We start from the raw sequence: 9,748 nt of genomic DNA, 5'->3' as shown, positions 1-9,748 counted from the left end.
CAGTTCTGGCTCCATGCCTACTGCTGCAACCCCCACCCCATCCACCAGCTCGTCATGTTGCCTGTGGGCATGTGGGCACGTGGGCCAGTTCATCAGTCCATTACTGTGGCCCGGAGACATGGCACTCAGTCCCCGGAGCTCCCCAACAGAGGACCTGCACGGCAGACAGGCCTGCTAAAGGCCGTACTTATCTCAATCATGGCCATGTTTCAAAGAGGTTAAAGTTATTGGTATCGATTAACCGTTAAACTGGGAGAATAAAGTGTGAAAAGGTCACGTCTGAATGTTTGCGTTTCTCGACCGGAGAATGAATGCAATTTCTAAAAGGGAAACCAATAACTTAAGAATTCACCAACCACACCACCTCATCAGATGAGGGAAGACAGCACCTCCAGGCCTCTGCGATTAGGCCCTTTCAGCCCGTACGTGTGACTGATGGGACATCTCCTGATTGCCTTCCATCCCACGGCACGTTGGAGGAGGTCGATTAAAGCCATGCCGCATGCAGAGCATCGTCATTAAACGGCAAATCACGCTGATTGTGCGCAACCACGGCTCACGGCGTCCTGTTGACGAGTCAGGCCCAACTTCAGGAGGTAGACAGGAGCTCCTTATGGGGAGAACACAAATCTACCGCCATTGTCCTCATGCACAGCATAACTCTACAGGATCATCCTGAGAGGATAATTTGGCTCCATAATTTGAGGCTCTTTTTAACCCCTCGGTACTGATGCAAAGCAAAGCAGTGCAAAAGGTCTTCCTCAAAGTCGTTCATGTCTGGAGGCTGGAATAACAAGAGGGACACAGGACATGTTCGGAAGTCCTGCTTGTTCCTGAGCTCCTCACCCAGTGCAGTCAATCCTCGTGGTGCTAGGCCTGATGTGATACATGCCATGACCCTGTTTGTGTGTTTCCTGTTCTAGTTGTCTGACCATCTCCTGGATGATACGTAATAGAACATACAGATCCCTGCATATAAAGATAAGGGTTTTAGTAAAAATGGTCAGAATCAGAATCGAGGTCAAAAGCGCAGCCAAAAATGCAATCCAAATTGGACTCTGGCATTCTGGGAAGTGAAGTCCTCTGGATTTTCATGAATGACAGATCTATCCTGCAGTGAAATAATGTAACTTCTTCTGTCTTTCTGTTAGTCTGTTGGGTGCCTCTATGTTTTCAAGAGATGTACAATATTGCTTATATTTCTGCAGTACACTTCACCTTCACTGTATCCTAATGCGTCGTCAGTGTTCTGCACGGAAACACAGTCTTCTTTTAAACAGAGCAGGGAATTTGCTGGAGACATTTGCTGTCCTCCACCAGTGGAACATGTACTGTACATCACTGGGAACTGGCTACAGCTGAGCAGGGATTTGAGAGCCTGAAAAGCCCTTCTGCAGATCTATTTTGAAGGAAATTGAATAGCTATTGTTAATTCTCTTGAGGTCTAGGTAAAGATGTATGTATGCACATGCATTCGCAACGTGATCGTCGGCAGCAATCCCACAAGTATTTCCTGCCTTCACTTTAATTGTTTTAGTGACTGAATAATTACTTAATTTAGTTGGAAATGCCTTGCAAATGAGTATGATTGCAGTTCTCTTTAGTCATTGTCAAGAAATACAATGAGCTGTTTCCCACAACACACATTGTTTCTACAAAGTCTGTCAGGATTTGGTTGGGTTTCGAAACTTTCCGGCGGAAGTTACAGCTCCCGTAATTAACATCTGGTTTGTGTGCCATGTCTCCTCGATGTGGCTGGGGGACACATGTTTCAGAGTGGCCATTTGTGTTCCCTCTCTCGCTCTTTCCTGTTTGCCAAAATAGAGCTGAAACAAGAAGTAATCAGGACATGTTTACACTATCAGCTGCTTCCCCTCACAAGGGTCTGAACTGTCTACAGTCAGTCAAATTATGGACCATTCTTGAGTTATAACTGGAAGCTGAAGGATATTCAGTGTTAAAATTATACGTTTTTGGTTGATAAATATGACATACATATTTCTGAGGTTACTTTACAAGGTTGCCCACACCAAGTTTCAGAGTGTCATAAAAATTCTGTCCAAAAGTGATAAATATACATCTGCTCAATATCAGCAGGAGATGAAATTTTTGAGTCTTCGTCTTTGTTTTGACCTACTTCCTGTCCCGTTTTGTTCTGTAACTGAATAATTCATTAGTGATTCCGACTGGTGGTAATGATCTCTAGGCATGCAGAAAAGATATAACAAACAGCAGGAGGTTCAGGAGATCAAGAGGTTTGGTGGGTTGAGGAGATCAAAAGGATCAGGAGATCAGGATCTTGAGTAGGTTCAGGAGATCAGGATCTTGAGTAGGTTCAGGAGATCAGGATCTTCAGTAGGTTCAGGAGATCAGGAGGATCCAGTGGATCTTGCAGATCTGTCCTGAGTATCCATCCTGCATAACATGTTTCTCTTCAAAACTACTTTTCTGCATTTGGTACAAGGTGTTACCTGCTGTAAAATGGGCCAACTACAGTCCAGTAATCTGTAAACTGTTTTTGCCCAGCACTGTATAAGATAAATGGGTCCAGAATCCCTTTTCATTAGCATTGTTGAAATACCCCAGGTCAGGATCTACCCGTATGCCCAGAACAGCATTCCTTAAAAGCAATTGTGTCAAATAATATTCATTCATGAGTTGCTTTATCGATCAGCTTTAAGATGCTGTAACCCTTTGTTCATTCTAAGGGACGCCACAAAGCAATTCAAACATGAACAGCAGTCGATAGTTAATTAGAACTGAGCCAGTGGTATTGAGTGGTTAGGACTGGAAATCACTAGCGGAACAGCATGGCGGTTCACTGCGGGCCAGTCGGCCTTGTGTCCCACTGCTTTGCTGTTTTCTTGTGAGAAGCTCCCTCAGCACCAAAGTCCCCCCCTCACTCAGTGCGCTCACTGCCCACTCCCCTGAGAAACACAGGGTCTTTTTTTTTTGTTCCTACATGCTTTTTTCCACCAGTCTTGTGAGCAGCATCCTATGAAAGGCGTTTAAGACCAGATCAGCTCTCGGTTTGCTCTCCTCTGTAACACGTCGAGAGGGGCACCTGCGGAAGACAAAGTCACCGTTCTTATCTTACGGCGGGCGGTTCCACCAGCAAAGGATGTCTAAGGAAGCCATTAGCATTAATCACGCCGTTCAGTCCATCACGTGGTGCGCTGTTTTCTTGTTGTGCGTGTTTGGTAGATCTGTATTATTAATGGGAGAAAGGATGCTATGTAAACCCTCATTAGATGCCGTTTTAATGGAGACCCTGATGGATTAAGACATTCCAGAGCCCTTGTGTGATTCTACAACCAGCTAATATGATCCAATTACTCCGCAGACTCATAATCCAGCACATCATATTTTGTGTGTATATATATATATATATATATATATATGAGCTAGCAATTATTACTTCTAAGTTTATTTGTTGATGTGGGCAATGTTGCAGCTCACCTGCTGATCCCAGTGAGATGTGCGGTGGAGAGCAGCTTCACTCTGGGGGGATGGGGTGGGACGGGAGGGGAGGGGTCAGTAATCAATGTCCACTGAGTGGCGATGGCCCGCGGAGATCCAGGCAGCGTCTGGGTCCTTCTGGAGCTCCTGATTGCTGCGGTGGGTCCTGATCCCTGTAGTGGTGGAAGATGAGCAGCAGACGGAGAGTGGGGCTCTGAAAGCCCCTGCCCGCCACTCTTCTTCCAGAGGCTTACGCTACAAGGGAAGATCAATACTGCGCAGCAAAAAGCCTGAGAAACAGAATGTAGCGTAAGCCTCCTCAGTAGATATAAACCCGGCTACGCTGAACACAGCAGCTGACACAGGCCGTCCGCCCGGACTGGAGGCTTCTGACCCACTGTGAATGAGACACAGTTGTTGGGGTTTTTTTTTTCTTCGGCGAGATGTTCGTACAAATATGGTTAATGCGTGTGGAGATGTCACAGGTGTCTACCTCATGGAGACACCCCTGATGGAGCCTCAGATTAGCATTAAGCTGTTTGTTAGAAGCCAGGTTTCAATCAGCTGCTCCCGTACCTATTTGGTCAGGGCGCTTGTGTCTTCACACGCTGCATCTGTCTTCCATCTGTCACCCACAGGAGTGGAGCGTCTGATTGGCAGCAGACGGTTAGGCGTCCTCGTTGACGAATGCCGTGAACGGTGGGTTGGCACCAACAGGCCGCTGCCCGCTCCGCGGTGGGCACGCTCCAGGGCTCAGGGACCCACAATGCACCTGGGTACCTGTGCACATCACTGACAGGCTGGTGCAAAGCAGGCTTAGATAATATGCAGTCCTGCTGATATGAATCAGTGTGGAAGGAGGTAATAGTAATGGATAATCATGATCCATTTTGTACTTACTCACACATTTGGTTTTCTGTAGTTTCTCATTTGTCTGGTATTGTGAGGTTCCTTTATATCTCTCTGTCCAATTTAGAGAGGCCTAAAGAATTATAGATGGTGGGTTGTTGCTAACATATTTTGAATTATACTGCTGGTCTTCTCAGATGTGACAAGGCTACAGTAAAAAGCACACATTACACCCCTAAAGTGAGGTGGTAATAGCAAAGCACCAGGGCTTCTAGATAGCCACTCTCTGTCTAATCAGTTAGCAACTGAGAAACCTACAGTGGTCTGCTGTAGAGACAAGTAACTGGCTGCCTTTCTGTCTCCCATTTTCTGCTTTTTTTAGCTTAACAGTATAATACATGGCTGTAAGATTGCTCTGCGTTCTCCTCCCTCAACACCCTTCAAGATGATAATTTGTTAGAAAAAATGTAAGAATGTTGTGTTGATAGCAGCCTTACCTCACCGAGGCCATCTCCTCTGTGGGAGGGAGCTCGTCATTTGAGGGCAATTTGAGAACCTCATCAAGCACATGGCAAAGGCAGTTCCTGCGAAAATGAGACGTTGCGGCGAGGCGGAAGCAGTTCGGTGTGCTCGCTGAAGCTCACTGTGCTTCCACTGCCAGTGTTGATATCAGCCTGTGGGTTGTTGTCACCTGCTCCCACCACGACCCCAGACGTGCTCTCTGATCACCCGAGGGCAGTACACATCAATGCCGTCAGCTTACCAAGCATGCATACAAGAAAATGCTGGGTTTGTTAAACTCATGATCGGGATACCCTTTTTCATGACTTTTGCTCAAATGAACTTGTACAGTGTAATTTAGAAACAAATGATAAACAGTGTGACCTCTTGTGGGGTCTTGTGGTTTCCCTTCCCGTCCTTCAGAGGTACATCTGCCCTTCTCATGAGATGGTGGTGTCATGTGCTTCATTTTACAAACCCACTACCTATACATATCCTGTCCGACCCCACCTCAGCCCAATACACACACTTTTGTATTTCATCTTTGGATTATACCTGCTACAGATGTCTTGACCACATGGAGACCACATGTCCCCTGGACTGTCATTGTTCTGATTAGTTCTCTTGTCCCTGCACTCTACAGGTGGGAAATCATCTAAGGAGTGGTAGCACTGATACTGTCTATGATTCTCTGTTAAAATTATTAAATTACCACTCAGTTACAGACAGCCATGCATGATGTAACACACAGCAGAAGAGGAGAAATCGAACCACGGCCAGTTAGCAGCAGCATCAATACCCAAGTGAAGCTTAAACCTTATCGCGCGCCCATGTAATTGGCTTCTCCAACCATTGGCCCCTTAGACGTGAATGCTCCTGTCTGCGCATGGAACTTTAATAGCTGAGGCAAGTCAAGGCCTTCCTCTGCAGAAATGGTGATCACACTATCAGGTAACAATTCAAAACTCTCACGTCAAGAGTTGCAGATAAAATGGGGAAAGTGAGGTGAGCCCTGGCTCCGGGAGTCTCTCCGTCGTTGTTAAGGACTGCCGGCGTTCCTGGACCTGGACCTGGTTGGGGTAAACGGTGTGGAATGGGGAGATCTGAGGTGTAATGAGATCTTTCAAAATCTACCCCTAATTATGACATGCGTAATGGCATGTCTCCTGCACGTCTCTTGCAGCTGCCTGAAATATCTTGCCGCCATTGGGCGGGAGTCCCCGGCATATTACAGGAAAATGACACACTGCAACATGTTGTACTAATATCGTTGTGCTGGTTTTAATGCTGACCACTACATATGTATTTTAGCATAATTTTATTTCATTCAAATGTCACATTTGAGTCAGTGGTCACATTTGCCACAAAGACTCCAACCAAATCGTGATGGTTACAGTGATCCGAGGTTTCTGATTGGTGCTCTCCGGCTCTGACTCCACCCTTCATGGCCGCATTAGTGCATGCATTCTGAAATACTCTCGTTTCTCGTTGAAATACTCTCAAGTCTCGTGCGTGCTTGTTTTCCAGGTTTTAACTGTGTACGGCGTCCGATTTCTGGTATATCTTGCGTGTCCATTTGGTTCAGGCTGTGATTACCCTTGCATTCCTCATCTCTTGTCAAGCTTCAACTTTGATTCCTGAAAAACACAGAATGCGGCTGTTGGGTTTATGCGTCATACCGCCTGAAGCTCCAAACTAAAAGTGACTGTTTTGGTGTGGCAGAACGCTGGCGTCCTGCGCTGCTCAGAAAATACGCCTTTTTCCCCTTTCAAGTGAGTGATCATGGAGTCTCATTCTGGGAACAGTCATGCAGTCGTTTATAGTTATAGAAATGATTGGGAGTTTGAAATAATCCTGTTGTTTATAACAACATCCATTTGAGCACTCGGTGCTCAAAGCTCAAAGTCCTTCACAAGTGTTAGATGCACGTGTGTTGAGTTAGGGTGTGCTGAACCATCACGCTACTCAAAAATGATTCTGGTTCTTCTGGCAAATGGCTGCCCATAATGATTTGAGTCAAGAAAAACTTTATTGCCATCCCATCCATATACAGTACAAGTATATAGTAGCAGAGACCAGAGTTGCTCCTTAGCCTGACTATACAAGACATCTCTTCTGTTTACATTTCCATAGAGTACAAGTAAACACTATGGCATGACCATATTCATGTATTTTATAAGATTTTTTTTGTGCTGTTTGAAATTACAGTGCAACACTCCAATAAAATTGCCACACAGTAACACACACAGTACAAACAGGCGCCAAGAATACGCCAAAAAAATGACATGGGACAGCATGCACTGAAACCTGACTGATGTTTTAGAGTCTGTTTTAGGTTTGTATTTTGGTGCAAAATAAGAATTTGAAGACTCGTTGTGTACCTTTGAGGAGAGCAGGGAAGCTAAGTGGTGGGGATTTGTTATAAGAGCTCTGACTTGTGTTAACAACCCTCTGCTTTTGGTGAAGCTTATCCATTAAAATCTACTCCATTATAATGATCCCTTGGAGGTGATGATTAAATTAAGATTCTGTAAAAAGCATGTTGAGGTGCAGTAAGTTCGTCAACTAGATCCAATTCAGGTTCCACCACAGGGGGCTACCTCATTTGTGGAGATCTGTTCTTCCATGGGCAAATTATAACATTCAGTATTTGGAGCACAAAACATGGTTGGTAATCCGGTTGAATTTAAAGTGACAGGTTCCAGCACCAATGAAATGAGTTGTTTTCTCAGGGCAAAGGCCAATCAAAGTTTGCACAAAAGTGATTTCAGCGGTTTTGCCTCTGTCACAGAGGAAAAGGAATTCTGAAACAAAGATAGGGTGCAAAGCCGACGAATTTGTTCTTATCCACCTTGTCTTATTTCCCTTGAGTGTCAGAGTGAGGCTTGTCTATCTAAGATAAAGAGCCGACACGCTGATAAGACTCAGCTTTTGCACACACTGCCCTGCCCAGCACACTGAACTGAAAATCTGTTTTTCTAGAGACTGACTTAATTGCCTCCTTTTGATTAAGGAGGACTGGTGGTATTACATTGTCACTCGTAGTATTATTAGACTAAATTATGTTTATATATATATATATATATATATATATATATATATATATATATATATATATATATATATATATATATATCTTATAAGTGCTGAAACTATCGAACTAACTTTTGTCATTTGTATCTTCATTTGTGGTAAATCCTAAAGATCTATTCTAAAAATTAAACAAATTACAGTTGACTACAAGAAGCGCTAGGGAGAGCTGTCCATGGGACTGTGAATATGGAAACTGTGACCTACTGTATGTGTAGCTCTCCGTGGTGCTCAAATTCCTTTGCTCTTGAATGTGTTTGAGTGGATTTAATTGAAGTGCTCTGTAATTTGCTACATGTCTCACCATTTAATTTCAAATGTAATGCACTTAGTTTTTTCGATTTTGAAACTATGTTAAGGTTTTAATCAAACTGAAAACACTTAATTCGTGGTTTCCTTTTGAGTCATGTACATTAAGTATAATACTGAAGAAGTGAATGCTTGTGTTAGTAATGCTCTCTTTCACAGTCATTTAAACCACGTGTTTGAGACGTTATAAATAAATGAATTGTGAGTGAACTGTAGACAGTAATTAAAGACTTGCAACCCTTAAGGCAAATGCACAGATGGGAAAGAACTGGAAAGGGGTTTTAAAAAATGACTTCTTAGACCACTTTGGCAATATTGTTTTTTGGCAGGTGAAACAAACAAAACATAATAATAATAATAATAATAATAATAATAATAATAATAATAATAATAATAATACCACCTATGACAATTGTATTTGTCAAATTTTTGACAAATGTAAATGTATAAATATCTTAACTTCGGGTACCACCAACAAGCCCATAAGGAAACAGCATCATACGTTTCCATCATCATGTAATCATCACATATGAAGCAAACCCTTCCCATAACGTCTCCTGATTTTCTCTCAAAATGTGAAGATGGAGCCAAATTAGATATTACTGTAAATGCTACTACTGTAAATGAAACAAGATATCTGACCGATAATCAAATCATTTCAATCCCTTTTGAAGTTCTGAGGCACTTTCAGCCATCTTCTATTTCTTTAGCCTCCTGCAGTGAGAAGGATATTGATGGCAAAATGGATGTGTGTGGCCACTAGAATCTTGAGAATCTGCTTGGTGGAGAGAGGATAGAACCCTCACCAAAACAGGCTCTTTTTGTCCTTACCCAAGAGTGCCAATCGCTTTTATTTGTTTTGCGAGGTATTGAGGCCATTTGGCCTCCTGAAGTCGGAAGTAGATTTTGTAAGTCATTAACGCAATAAGCAACTGATGGACTGGTGCTTTGCTAAACAACTGACAACCAAGGTTCAGTAAACATAAATTATTTCACCTAATCCAGAAATATTATATTTGTTTATGATGCAAGAGTACACAGTTAATATTACATTCACATTATTCATAAACAAAAAACAACTAATTGCTATGCTGAACAGCAATGCACTATATTCATGAATCATCATTAAATGCAAGCTGAAACAGATTTTAAAAAATCAAGTAAACCAATTCCTTGTGACTAATTCAAGGAGAACTGATAGAGCACAACATATGCACAGGACCAAATGTGGGTCATTAACAGCCCCTGTAAAACCTTGGTGTCTAATTGTTGGTTATAGTCAAGACTAAATAGAAGTGAGCTCAAATGTGGTTTTATTCCTGTGATGTAAACTCAAATGACTATTGGACATATCTGGACAATTTAACAGATGGCAAACTGTCAGTGATCATTGTAATTAATGAAACACAAGAAGCTCTTTCCAACTATAAACTAGAACTGCAAAACAATATGAACCATATAAACAATATTTCCAACAGTTTAAATAGAAAATAAGGACATGAAGGGTCTTCAAGCAAAGATTCATTAGTGCAGCTTAAGA

The 9,748-nt window shown here is 42.8% G+C and overlaps 1 protein-coding gene across 1 annotated transcript in view; it reads left to right on the top strand.

Annotated features, from left to right (window-relative positions):
- Positions 1-9,748, top strand: part of igsf21a (immunoglobin superfamily, member 21a) — a 164,371-nt gene that overhangs the window by 47,820 nt on the left and 106,803 nt on the right. The window lies entirely within an intron of this gene.

Source organism: Brachyhypopomus gauderio, chromosome 1 (genome assembly GCF_052324685.1).
Source record: "Brachyhypopomus gauderio isolate BG-103 chromosome 1, BGAUD_0.2, whole genome shotgun sequence".
Classification (NCBI taxonomy): domain Eukaryota; kingdom Metazoa; phylum Chordata; class Actinopteri; order Gymnotiformes; family Hypopomidae; genus Brachyhypopomus; species Brachyhypopomus gauderio.
Note: the sequence above shows the minus strand (reverse complement) of the source record. Positions and strands in the feature narration are given on the sequence as shown.